The sequence below is a fragment of the Squalius cephalus genome (genome assembly GCF_949319135.1).
Source record: "Squalius cephalus genome assembly, chromosome: 23".
Taxonomy (NCBI): domain Eukaryota; kingdom Metazoa; phylum Chordata; class Actinopteri; order Cypriniformes; family Leuciscidae; genus Squalius; species Squalius cephalus.
The window spans coordinates 421083-433249 of record NC_137144.1 but is presented as its reverse complement, the minus strand read 5'-3'; positions in this window follow the sequence as shown (position 1 = coordinate 433249).

The following is a 12167-nucleotide window of genomic DNA, read 5'->3' as shown; positions in this document are numbered from 1 at the left end:
TCTCCTCAGCGGATTGAAGCGCGCGTCCGAGTGAAGACTGTGCGCGAGCCACAAGAGAACACAGTATCCGCGCCACTGACCGCAGCGGCAACGAGCACTTTCATCACTTGATTTCAAAAACAACACATTTCAGCGCTAGATCGCCTCTTACAAACTAACTAAATGAATGCTCTGCTAGTTAACTGGAGATGTTTTATTTATTTGTATTGGTACATTCGTGCCGCGAGATGTTTCAAAAATGGTGGGGACATGTCCCACCCGCAAATTACGCCTATGTATGTCATTCATCTCCATCTAATCATGGTTTTCAGCTTTCTCTTTCTGATAATTGTAGTTGTATCGTATCATGGTGTATAGCATATGACCCAGCACCCAAAATACTATCAGAACACTCCAACACAGCCTCCATTCTTCACGAAAGATGGATAAAAAAGCGCACAGGAAACAAAAACCTTGAAAAAATTATATACACCCTGTTAAATCACAGAGATGCTGATTCGCACGGGACTAATATTATCACAGGACCTCGGTGTTCGCCGAAATATGGTAGGTCATTTGCGGGGGAATTTTTACTTTACAAATTACAGACATGGCCGATTCGCACGGGATTAAGATCACAGACAACCTCCGCAATTATTACAAATTACTAGAGGTCGCCAGGTAATACTAATCCCGTGCGAATAGGGCTAGGGTTCTAAAACCCTCAAGTTTCTTCAAAAATAGTCCTTAGATTATTTATTATCTTTACAGTAATGTACCTATTTAGAGTCCCTATACTCTATAGAATTAGGACATTTTCCTCTTCTTAATTTACATGTACTAATTAATTAGTAATTGTTCAAATTGGAACAATTTGTTGGATGTTTGTTTGCCTGTTGGATGCCCTGTTGCTACCCTGCTACTGGCCTGCTGTTGGTAGCCTTGCTTCATAGCCTGCTGCTGGTGGTTTTGCCTGCTAGCTAGACTTGTAGTCAAGACCGCCTAAACCGAGACCAAGACACTACCAAGACCAGAGGGTATCGAGACCAAGACAAGACCAAGACCAAGACCAAGACAGACCAAGTCAAGACCAAGACCAAGTCGAGACCAAGACCGAGACCAAGTCGAGACCGGAGGGAGAAAAAAACAGACTAGGCTAGTTGAAGCTAAGCAATAACTTAGGGTTCAGCCGCAGTTTACATTTAATACATATTAGATGGTACTTCAACTACACAGGCAGAACAATACAGAGACAGACCATGTCATGTGTGTGACTGTGAGCTCACTGTAAATGTTTTTGCAGACTGGGTGAGATCAACTAAGTGTAGCAATTGCATGACGGCTGTTGCTGCACTATTAGAGGCTCCCTTAACTTTTATGTACTGTTGAGGACTGACATGACTGGTACTACTGACTGGTTCATCTGACAAAACATCAAACACCTCCAACACCATCTTGCTCCTCCAACAACTGTCTAAAGAATGAGAAATATGTAACCAATTGAAATTATACTTAATGTGTAGATTAAATCGTATAACATCAAATTAAAGATACACAATTATAAACTTGGATTAGGCCTAATGTTTAGTCAACACAACGGAGATATGTAGATGATATTTAAAAGACCATTTATTTAGTCTAACACCATCTTAAATCCAATACTGTAATCAAACAACACAACACACACACACACACACACACACACACACACACACACACACAGAGAGATATCAAAGACACAAATTCATCCAAGCAAATGCCTGCCTATCTCTGCCGCTTTCGGAGTCTCAGACTCCAAATGAACCCGTTCTGCAACTTTTAAATACATAAGTACATTTTTAAAAACAAAATTATAGGCTTAAGTGCGGGATCCGAAAGTTGGTCGTTTTGTCGCTATGGTTACACACACACACACACACCGTTGGCGGTGCGCTCAAAGTCATCTGTCAGTTGTGTAGTTGTGCAGTTACCCAAAATGAATGACTCCTGAATGAAGTTAAAACCCATCATGTCAATGATATGTGTTTTTTAAACCAAGTGATCAAAGTGCTCGTTGCCGCTGCGATCAGTGGCGCGGATAAAATGTTTTCTCGTGTGGCTCACGCACACGCCGCAATGTCAGCACTCGGACGCGCGCTTCAATCCGTTCCGTTGCGGATAATAATTGCATTATCGAACGTTGTGTAGTCATGGATATTGTAATCCCCCGACCACTATGTCGGTCTGAGACAGCGAGACCTAGACAAGACCGAGAGGTCCGAGACCAAGACCAAGAGGTCCGAGACCAAGACCAAAGACCGTCAAGGCCGTGACAAGACCGAGACCACGTAAAAGTGGTCTCGAGACCGGTCTCGAGACCAAGACCGGTCTCGAGACATACATCACTACTGCTAGCCATCACCTGGATGTTATGTTGCTAACCTGTTGCTGGTAGCTACCACCTGGATGCCCTGCTGCTGGCTGCCCTTGCTAGCTACTACCTGGATGCCTTGCTGCTGGCTGCCCTTGCTAGCTACTACCTGGATGCCTGGCTGCTAGCTGCCCTTGCTAGCTACTACCTGGATGCCCTGCTGCTGGCTGCCCTTGCTAGCTACTACCTGGATGCCTGGCTGCTAGCTGCCCTTGCTAGCTACCACCTGGATGCCTTGCTGCTGGCTGCCCTTGCTAGCTACTACCTGGATGCCTGGCTGCTAGCTGCCCTTGCTAGCTACCACCTGGATGCCTTGCTGCTGGCTGCCCTTGCTAGCTACTACCTGGATGCCTGGCTGCTAGCTGCCCTTGCTAGCTACCACCTGGATGCCCTGCTGCTGGCTGCCCTTGCTAGCTACTACCTGGATGCCTTGCTGTTAGCTGCCCTTGCTAGCTACCACCTGGATGCCCTGCTGCTGGCTGCCCTTGCTAGCTACCACCTGGATGCCCTGCTGCTAGCTGCCCTTGCTAGCTACCACCTGGATGCCCTGCTGCTAGCTTCACTTGCTAGCCACCTTCTGGATACCCTGCTGCTGGCTGCCCTTGCTAGCTACCACCTGGATGCCCTGCTGCTACCTGGAAGCCTCCCTGCTAGCCTCCATTCTATAGCCCTGACTTTTTGACTTCAAGCTACTGTTCACCCCTGTTAAGGCTGTCTTCAACAAAACCTGGTAACTTGACATCATGCATTTGTTTATACTATTCATACTTTTACAGTCCAGCCCTATACTAGATGAATTTAATATGCCCAAAATGAGAAGTAGTATACTGATACAGTTAAATTATGGTCATTTCTCAATTTCATCTACAAGCCATTATGAGATGTACCGCCAGAAAATCAAACTGTGTAACAAAACAAATTGTTCACAAATTAATAACACCCTGTATCTCCAGAACTTAATGTTGTTAAATGATCATTTTACTGTCTCAGATTTCTCTTTTTCTCAGTTCATAGAGGACAGTGGTAATGATAAATATTACCCAGCTAAACAAAAACTACGTTGTTTGATTATGCTTTTATTGATGTTATCTGGTAATGTTCAGCCCAATCCTGGTCCTGTTCTTGGTCTTCTTAATACTTTGCAATCCTTAGCCACTCCTTCTGATTTCAAAAGCAGACATGGCCTTGGTTTTATACATTTAAACGTTAGAAGTCTAGTCCCTAAAATGGATATGATTAAGATATGGGCTAATACAACCAATGCTGATATCATTGTTATCTCTGAAACCTGGCTTAAAAAATCTGTATCTGATGAACTTATTTCTATTGAAGGTTTTAAAGTTTATAGAACTGATCGGGTTGGCAAAGGAGGTGGGGTTGCCATATATGTGAAATCCAAGTTTATAAGCTCGGTAACCCTGTCATTAACTAAAGCTAAACAATTTGAAATTCTGACTGTGAAAGTGAATATTTCAAAAGACGCTGATATTACAGTAGTTGGGTGCTATAGACCTCCATCTGCTTCAAAGGATGCTTTCCAATCTATATCTGAAATATTACATGAAATTAATGACTCTGAATTTATTCTTATGGGTGATATGAATTGGGACTGGCTGTCTGGGAACTCTGATTGTTTTAAAGACTTATGTAATGACTTAAATTTAGTGCAACTTATTAATGAACCGACAAGAATAAATCCCAAAGCAGAAATAAAATCTACTCTCCTAGATCTAATCGTAACAAACTCAGTTCATAAATACACCTCAACTGTCGGATTTTGTAATGACATCAGTGACCATTGTGCAGTCGCTTGTGTAAGAAATACAAAAATCCCAAAGGTAAAACCGCGCATGATCCTAAAAAGACATTTTAAAAGTTTTGAACAACAGGCTTTTCTGCATGATCTGTATCATAGTGAACTCAACAGGGTGTCTTTGTTTTCGGATGCTGAAATGGCATGGGATTTTTTTCATTCAAATTTTATTTCCATTGTAAATAAATATGTACCAATCAAAAAGTTTAGGATCAGTGGTAAGGACAATCATTGGTTTTCAGACAGCCTATCAGAGCTAATATGTTTAAGAAATAAAATGTGGGCACAAGCCAGATTTTCCGACTCTTCTGCTGATTGGACTGCATTTAGAACTGTAAGAAACAAGTGTACTTTGATGATTAGAAAGTCCAAATCTGAGTTTTATTTGAAGTCAACCACAGAAAACTTAAACAATCCTTTAAAGTTTTGGAAATCAATTAAATCTTTGTCGGATGCACGTGTGACCTCAAACCTTCCAGAACAGATTCTTATTGGTTCAGATGAAGTAAAAGACAAAGCAGTCATAGTCAATCAGTTTAATAAACACTTTATTCAGGCTGGATTCATATTTAATCAAACCGTGAATAAATCTGTCCCATGTCCTGCCATGTCAGCATCTGAAAATGTAAATCGGGAATTGTTTAATTTTAAACCGATTTCAGTTTCAGAAGTTCATAAAGCCCTCAGAGATATTGATCACAAAAAGTCAGCAGGTACAGATAATCTGGATCCCTTTCTGTTAAAAGTGGCAGCTGATATTATTGCTGAGCCCATAGCGCATATTTTTAATTTGAGTCTTCTTTCTAACTCCATTCCTAAAAGTTGGAAAGCAGCCTATGTTCTACCTTTACATAAAGGTGGAGACCCATCAGAATTGAATAATTACCGTCCAATATCAAAACTTTCTGTTTTGTCAAAGATCTTAGAATCATTTGTGAATGTACAGTTAAAACTGACAATGTACAGTATTTGACTGACAAAAATATTTTAAATAATTTTCAGTCAGGGTTCAGAAGTGGCCATAGCACTATCACTGCTGCTACATTAGTGACAAATGATATTATCGGGGCCTTAGATAAGAAGCAACATTCTGCTGCATTATTTGTTAATCTGTCTAAGGCATTTGATTCAGTTGATCATGGATTGTTATTGACCAAACTACGTTCAGTTGGTTTAAGTGAGAAGGCTGTTGCATGGTTCCAGAATTATTTGGTAGATCGTACTCAATGTGTTTATGCTGAAGGTTATAAATCTGATTTTCTTGAAATAACTAAAGGTGTCCCTCAAGGATCAATCTTAGGACCCATTCTGTTTTCAATTTTTATAAATGATTTGGATAGAGATGTTCAAGCCAAATTACATTTATACGCTGATGATACAGTGGTTTACACCCAGGCTTCCACCATTTCAGTAGCAGTGCAGGAACTTCAGACTGCATTTCAGGCACTGCAATACACATTATTGAGTTTAAAACTGGTTTTAAATACACAGAAAACAAAGTTTATGGTCTTCTCTAAAGCTCGAGCACAGCTACTCAACAATTGTGGCCTTTTTTCATTAGATGGGAACTCAATTCAGAGAGTGTCTTCATACAAGTACTTGGGGATATGGATAAATGATAAGCTTTCCTTCAATGAACATATTACTGCTTTAGTTAAGAAACTTAAAGTCAAGCTCGGCTTCTATTACAGAAACAAATCTTGCTTTACTTTTAGTGCTAAGAAGAAACTTGTGGAAGCTACTTTTCTGCCTGTAATTGATTATGGAGATACATTGTACATGCATGCTGCATTTTCCATCCTGCGTCATGTTGATTCAGTTTACCATGCATCACTACGATTTATAACAAATACAAAGTCCCTTACCCATCACTGCATTCTTTATGATTTAGTTGGTTGGACATCATTTAAAATTCGTAGACAACAGCACTGGTATATCTTTATTTATAAAGCTATACTTGGCAAATTTCCACTGTACCTCTGTAACCTCCTCTCGGTTTGCTCTGGTACCTATCAGAAACGCTCCTCAAAGTGGTTGCTTTTTAAGGTGCCACGAGTTACAACCGAATTGGGAAAAACTGCTTTTTCTTATTTAGCACCTTGGGGGTGGAATAATCTACAAAAAGAGCTAAAGTTAGAAACCCTTATGTCCATAAATGAATTTAAAACTACTGTAAAGAGTGTTGTGATGGAGACATGTTCTTGTTTTTCTTAAGAGTCTCATTGTGTTTTTATATTTTTATTTTTAACATTTTGTACTTCTTTTATCGAGAAAATGTAATTTGGTGTTTGTTATGTATGCATTTGTGTGATTTGGCTGCTACCTTGGCCAGGTCTCTCTTGTAAAAGAGATTCTGAATCTCAATGGGACCTCCTGGTTAAATAAAGGTATAATAAAAAAAAAAAAATCCTGAGATCTATATCAATTCTCAGTCGTACAGTTTGATTTAACTGAATAAAACATCAATTAACATCACACACAATTAATTATTACACTAAGCTAAAACCATTAGTTGGTCCACATCTTCCTCCAGATGTGTTGATCATCTCGTTGCCCCATGGACGTTCCATCTTCACCAGGGTGATTCTTTGCGAACCGTCGCAATGGGCTTTCCCACGTTGGCAAGGGAGGAAAGTTAAACTAGCACTTCCTTTGTCCCTCACTTTACGCTGTGCGTTGTCGTTGGTGTCTGCATTTGGGGTTGTTGAGGCTGGTTGGTGTAGTTTAAGTCGAGATGCTTGGGCGGAGGTGTCACTGCACCCCAGATGGGACCTTGTTTGTGGAGTGAACCACTTCCTGGCTGCTTTCACCTGTGAATGGAGACCTTAAGTATTTTTGTTAATTACAACATCATGTATCATGTCGCCAGACTCATCTGCTTGTCTGGCCGGTCGTCCTTTTTTGATGAGACCTGTAAAATTTCATGTTAAACAGTAACAAGACAATATTTTATACATTTGAAACAGAATCAGTTCTGTTCGCTGAGATCCATCATGACATCCTGTAAAAAGTCAAAAGTTAAATATGGGGTAGACAGGGCAAGCTTGCTCTCTGCCTTCCCAAAGTTATACGCTGCCCATGTGGCATTGTTTATTTCTGCCACAACAATAACCCAGCTCAGGATAGTTAGCCAAAATCATTCATGGCCATTATTTTATTGGGAATATTTTCTTCCCTATTGGGTCATATTTTATCTGTTTAGATACAGCTGTTTTGATTGACATCATTTATGTCTCTGCACACCATAATTCACACACTCACTTTCACTCACTCCACACACCCCTCTCTGGCCAGAGATTCATTCATTCATTCATTCATGCTTGTCTGCCTTAGCAGTTTATGAACTGAATGGGGAACATATATTTATTAGGAGTGGAATACCACCAAATATGAACGGTAACAAAGTTCGACGACGACAGAAACTACTGAACGTAGACACACTGTGGCATTCCCCTTGCGACAGTGTCTGAACGTTACGATATCAATTTTCAATTGTCCGATGCAGTCGTCATGTGTTTGAGTTTAACACAGTGAACGTAAACCTAACTTTTCAAAATCAAATAGATTAAACACTTTTAAATAGAAATCGTATAGACCTACAATTGCAGTTGAGAGAATCCGTTTTAATTTCTCAAATGCAATTTGTCATTCTTTGCACAATTTCAATTTTCCACTTTTTGTTGTTGCTCATAAGCTATTTAAAAGAATATTTAGAAATCTTCACACAATCTTTGATCCATGGACAAAAAGAAAATAACATTTCTATCTCGTACCCCCGGTGATGACAGCATGTGATTTCAAAAGTTTAGAATTAGAAAACATTGTTTCTATTGAATCTAGAAAATTACATTTTAAATGAAATGGAGTGACCAATATTTTTGTCAAATCACAATTTATATTTAAAGTTGGTCACCCAATCTCATTCCCATATGCACAATGCACAAAAATTATCTTAGTTAAACATACAGTAAACCATTGACTCTTAGAATCTCATAGATCAAAACCATTTTTCCTCACTGTCTCCCAGGGATAACGGGATACAAATTCTAGACGCCTTCATATAGAAAGTATAATATTTAAACACGTGCAATTCATATAGTACTATTTATTCATCATTTTAAGAGTTCTGATTTCCTTAATTTTTTTTTTCCTTATTGACTGTTTGTAAAACCCTGTGCTCTCAGATTGCCACACATTTTTATCAGTGGTTGGCCACCAATCTTTTAGTGAGTCACATTGTTTCACAAAAAGCCCCAATTCTCTCCACTCTGCAGTCTGTGGTTTAGCTAAAGAGATGTGAGGGACGGCCCCCTCCACATCATACAGTGATGCTTGGCTATCAGTCAATTCAACTTTCACAGCACACCATTTATCAGACCAAACTAACTCTGAGGTTTTCAGTTCCTCAGTCTCTAGTTCAGACCATTTTTCAGCAAAAATTTCATCTGGCTCATTGCTAACATGACATGTGCAATGCAAATCACTTTCCTCCATGAAATCATGGTCAGGAGGCATCCTATTTGTGGCTTTGTTTTGCAGACCACACTGAGGAGTGCTCCATTCAAAAACATATAATGTTTCAGTTGGCATTCGCACCATACTCATATCAGCAGTGAGGCCACTGTCATCACAATACAAATTTAGCTTTAGTTTACACATCAAATCTCTTCCCAGAAGATTACAAGGATAGGTAGTAGTTACAAGAAAAGCATGAGAAAATGAGCGATCACCAATCTGACAAGACAAATCTGCTGTTTATGGTTCCTTTACCAGATGCCCTGTGGCACTTCTGGAGGTTGCCCATTTTCCAGATAATACAGTTAAATCAGGCAATTGTTCATTTTTAATTCCTGAGTTCGTCACTCCACTGTCAATTTAGAACTTAATTTTCTTTCCCTCGACACTAATGTCAATCATTGGTAATTTTGCAAATTCCTTATACATTCGTTCAGTGTCAGCAAGCAATTTTCTTCATTGCAAGAAACAGCAAGCACATTTTCTTCATTGCAAGGAGCAGAAAAGAGATAAGATTAGGCATATTTACCACCTGGGAGTCAGACCCTTCACCGTCGCTCCCCTCCCCCTCCTTCTTTCAATCTCCTTGTGGCTCTGGTGGCTGTTGAAATCCTCTCTTCTTTGGAGGATCCGGACAGTCATTTCTCCAGTGTCCTTTTCGCCCACAATTATAACAAGCTTCAGGGTCCATTGCGGGTTGGTCACCCATTCCATGTCCTCTTCCTCCTCTGCCTCATCCTCTTCTGCCACCTCTTCCTCCTCCTCTTGAGTAATTTTCCATCATCAACCCTCCCATCTTCAGCAGAGCCAGTTGAGTGTCTTTGTCAGTCTTTTTCTGTTTGTTCTTGGCTTGGTCTCTCAGCAGCTTTTGTTGATGCGTTGCGTGTCGTCGAATTTCTTCCAGCCGCGCTTGGTGGTACCCCACACAAGACGTTTTGACCTTTTTCCCTATTTCAGGGTCCAGACCATCCAGAAAAACAGTTTTCAGATATTCTTCATACGTACTTATCTTTGATTGTCTGGCCTGTGCTTCTCTTTGGGTTGGTGAACATTTACGAACTTTGCAGATGGAGGAGTGTAGTCTGGAGGAGCAGAGGGCAGGGTGATCGAACCTAGCAGGCTTCGATATGGGTGTTTTGGTGGTCTTGCTTGCAGACTCATTCCCATTGCAGACCTCCCATTGCTCCTGGTTGTCTTAGTGGTTCGTGGAGGGCCGCTGCTGGTGGTGGTTGGTAGGGGGAGTAGGGAGCCGGACAGCGGTCGTCCTCAGCCAGGTGGGTTTTCATGCATCTCATTTCCTCGGAAGAATTAGAAACAGAGTTTAGTAAAGTTTTTCTGGCTTCCTCTGCCTTGGTCTCTCTACTATTTGCACTCTCTAATGGTGCTAATGCTGCGTTTATCTGTCTTCTTTGTCTGGTAATTGCCTCATTTAACCATACATCTATAATTCGACCATCAAAGTCATAATTATCTTTTTCTGTATATTTTTGGACTTGTTTTTTTTTTTTTTTTTACAATTTTCCTTTGTCTTTTGCAGATGGCTTACACTCAGACATTAAACACACATTAAATCCGTACAATTTAATTAACTGTGGTATCCTATGATGCCACCACTTTCCATTTTTCTTGGTCATGGAACAATAATTCCCTTTTGAGAAATCCACTGTCTCCAACTCTTTATCATTAACATTACTCATTTTTGCACTAATTTTACTCAACAGTATTTATATTTGCGTATTTAAATTCTTCCCCTGCGTGGTCACCACGCACTATATTTACTGTGTTAATTCTTCCCCCCAGCGTGGCCACCACGCCTGCCTAAATCCGTCAATTTAGGACTTTCAAAATGCCCACATCCGTCGATGCTAGGTCTTTTTCCCAAACAAGTGCCTTCTTAAATGTTCGAAAATTACTATCAGGCTTATTTCAAACAGCACCTTGTCTGGACGTTTGAGAAATTACTATCAGGCTTATTCTCAAACTCTGGCCCTTCTGGGAAAACAATTAACACATGGCATTTGAGAAATTACTATCAGGCTTATTCTCAAACCCTGTTTGGAAATTACTTTCAGGCTTATTCCAAACTCCTGACCCTTTTAGGAAAAATATTCAATACGCAAATAATTTTCTTATTTACTCACGTAAATAATTTTCCCTCACCGTGCTTTTGCAGCTTGGTTCTTTTATTCGGGATCGTGTCCACCTAGGCCTGCCGTGGTGTCCACAATTCTCCCGTCCCTTGCATCTTTAGCGTTGGGGTATCGGAGCCAGAGACTTCTTGTCTTTGGGATGTTCAATCAATTGCTTCGTCCACGGAGGTCATCAGCTTTGCGATTCCCATTCCTCGTCGCCATTTGTCGTGGAAATTACTTTCACAACTTTAAATAATAATTGGAAGACAGCTGGAAATAAAAGTTATAAAGATCTTTATTTCTTGCAAGAAAGGCTGTTCACACATCAGTCAGAGTCTGATATGAGAAGGCCCTGACTTCTCCTTTTTGCCCAGCTTATATACCCTTAACACATCCTGGTCTGTCTCAAAAGATCGCCTTGGTTACCTTAAAAGGAAACTTCTTTGTTCGAGATCTCTGGTCTAACATAAATTCTATCTAGACAGAACAATATCACGTCTGCAAAAGTTTCCTGTTATTAGCTGCTGCTCGATTTCACACATTTTGCCTATCTTTAGTTCGATCAAAGCTGCACACATACTTTTCACACTTGAAGTACACAATAGGTCATTTGAAGTACACATTGTCTCTTTGTTACTTAGTCTTCTAACCCAGAACATTTTGTTCCTGCAAGCTTATATGATTATATTTCTTTAAATGCTTATGAGTAAAAATAAATGTTCAACATTAACACAAGTTGCACACATCTGAAAGTAAAAAAAACATCTAAATGTAAAATTTCCATTACAGCGGGTTGATCCAAAATGAGCGGGTGCCTGCGGTCACCCGCGGTCACCCGCGGTTACGAGTCATCCAAAAATATTTTTAATGATATTCGGGTCGCGGTCGGTCGGGTCGTTTGAAATAAAGATGCCAATTAAACCTTTGTAATTTATATAGTACTAGACACAATATTCTATGAAATACATAGGCCTACACTTTAGCCTATTGGCTGAATAACTGGCGCGAAGATGACACGAGCTCAGTCTGCAGGTCGAGATGGAGGCGGCAAGAGAAAAGGTGAAGACTGGGGAGTGGAAGCTCCGCAAATACACAAATAGAAAGAGCAAAGTGTGGGAGACATTTGCCGAAATAATGAAAGATGATTACCAAAGTGCTGGCTTTGTCATGTGTACTTCTTGCGATGCTATTTACACATTTGATAACCACAAAACTGGCACGACCAACCAGGCAAGGCGCCAGGATTCCAGTTTTGGATGGGCCAGACCAATTGTGGGTGGGCCTTAAATTAAAAACGTTATCCAATCACTGCTTAACC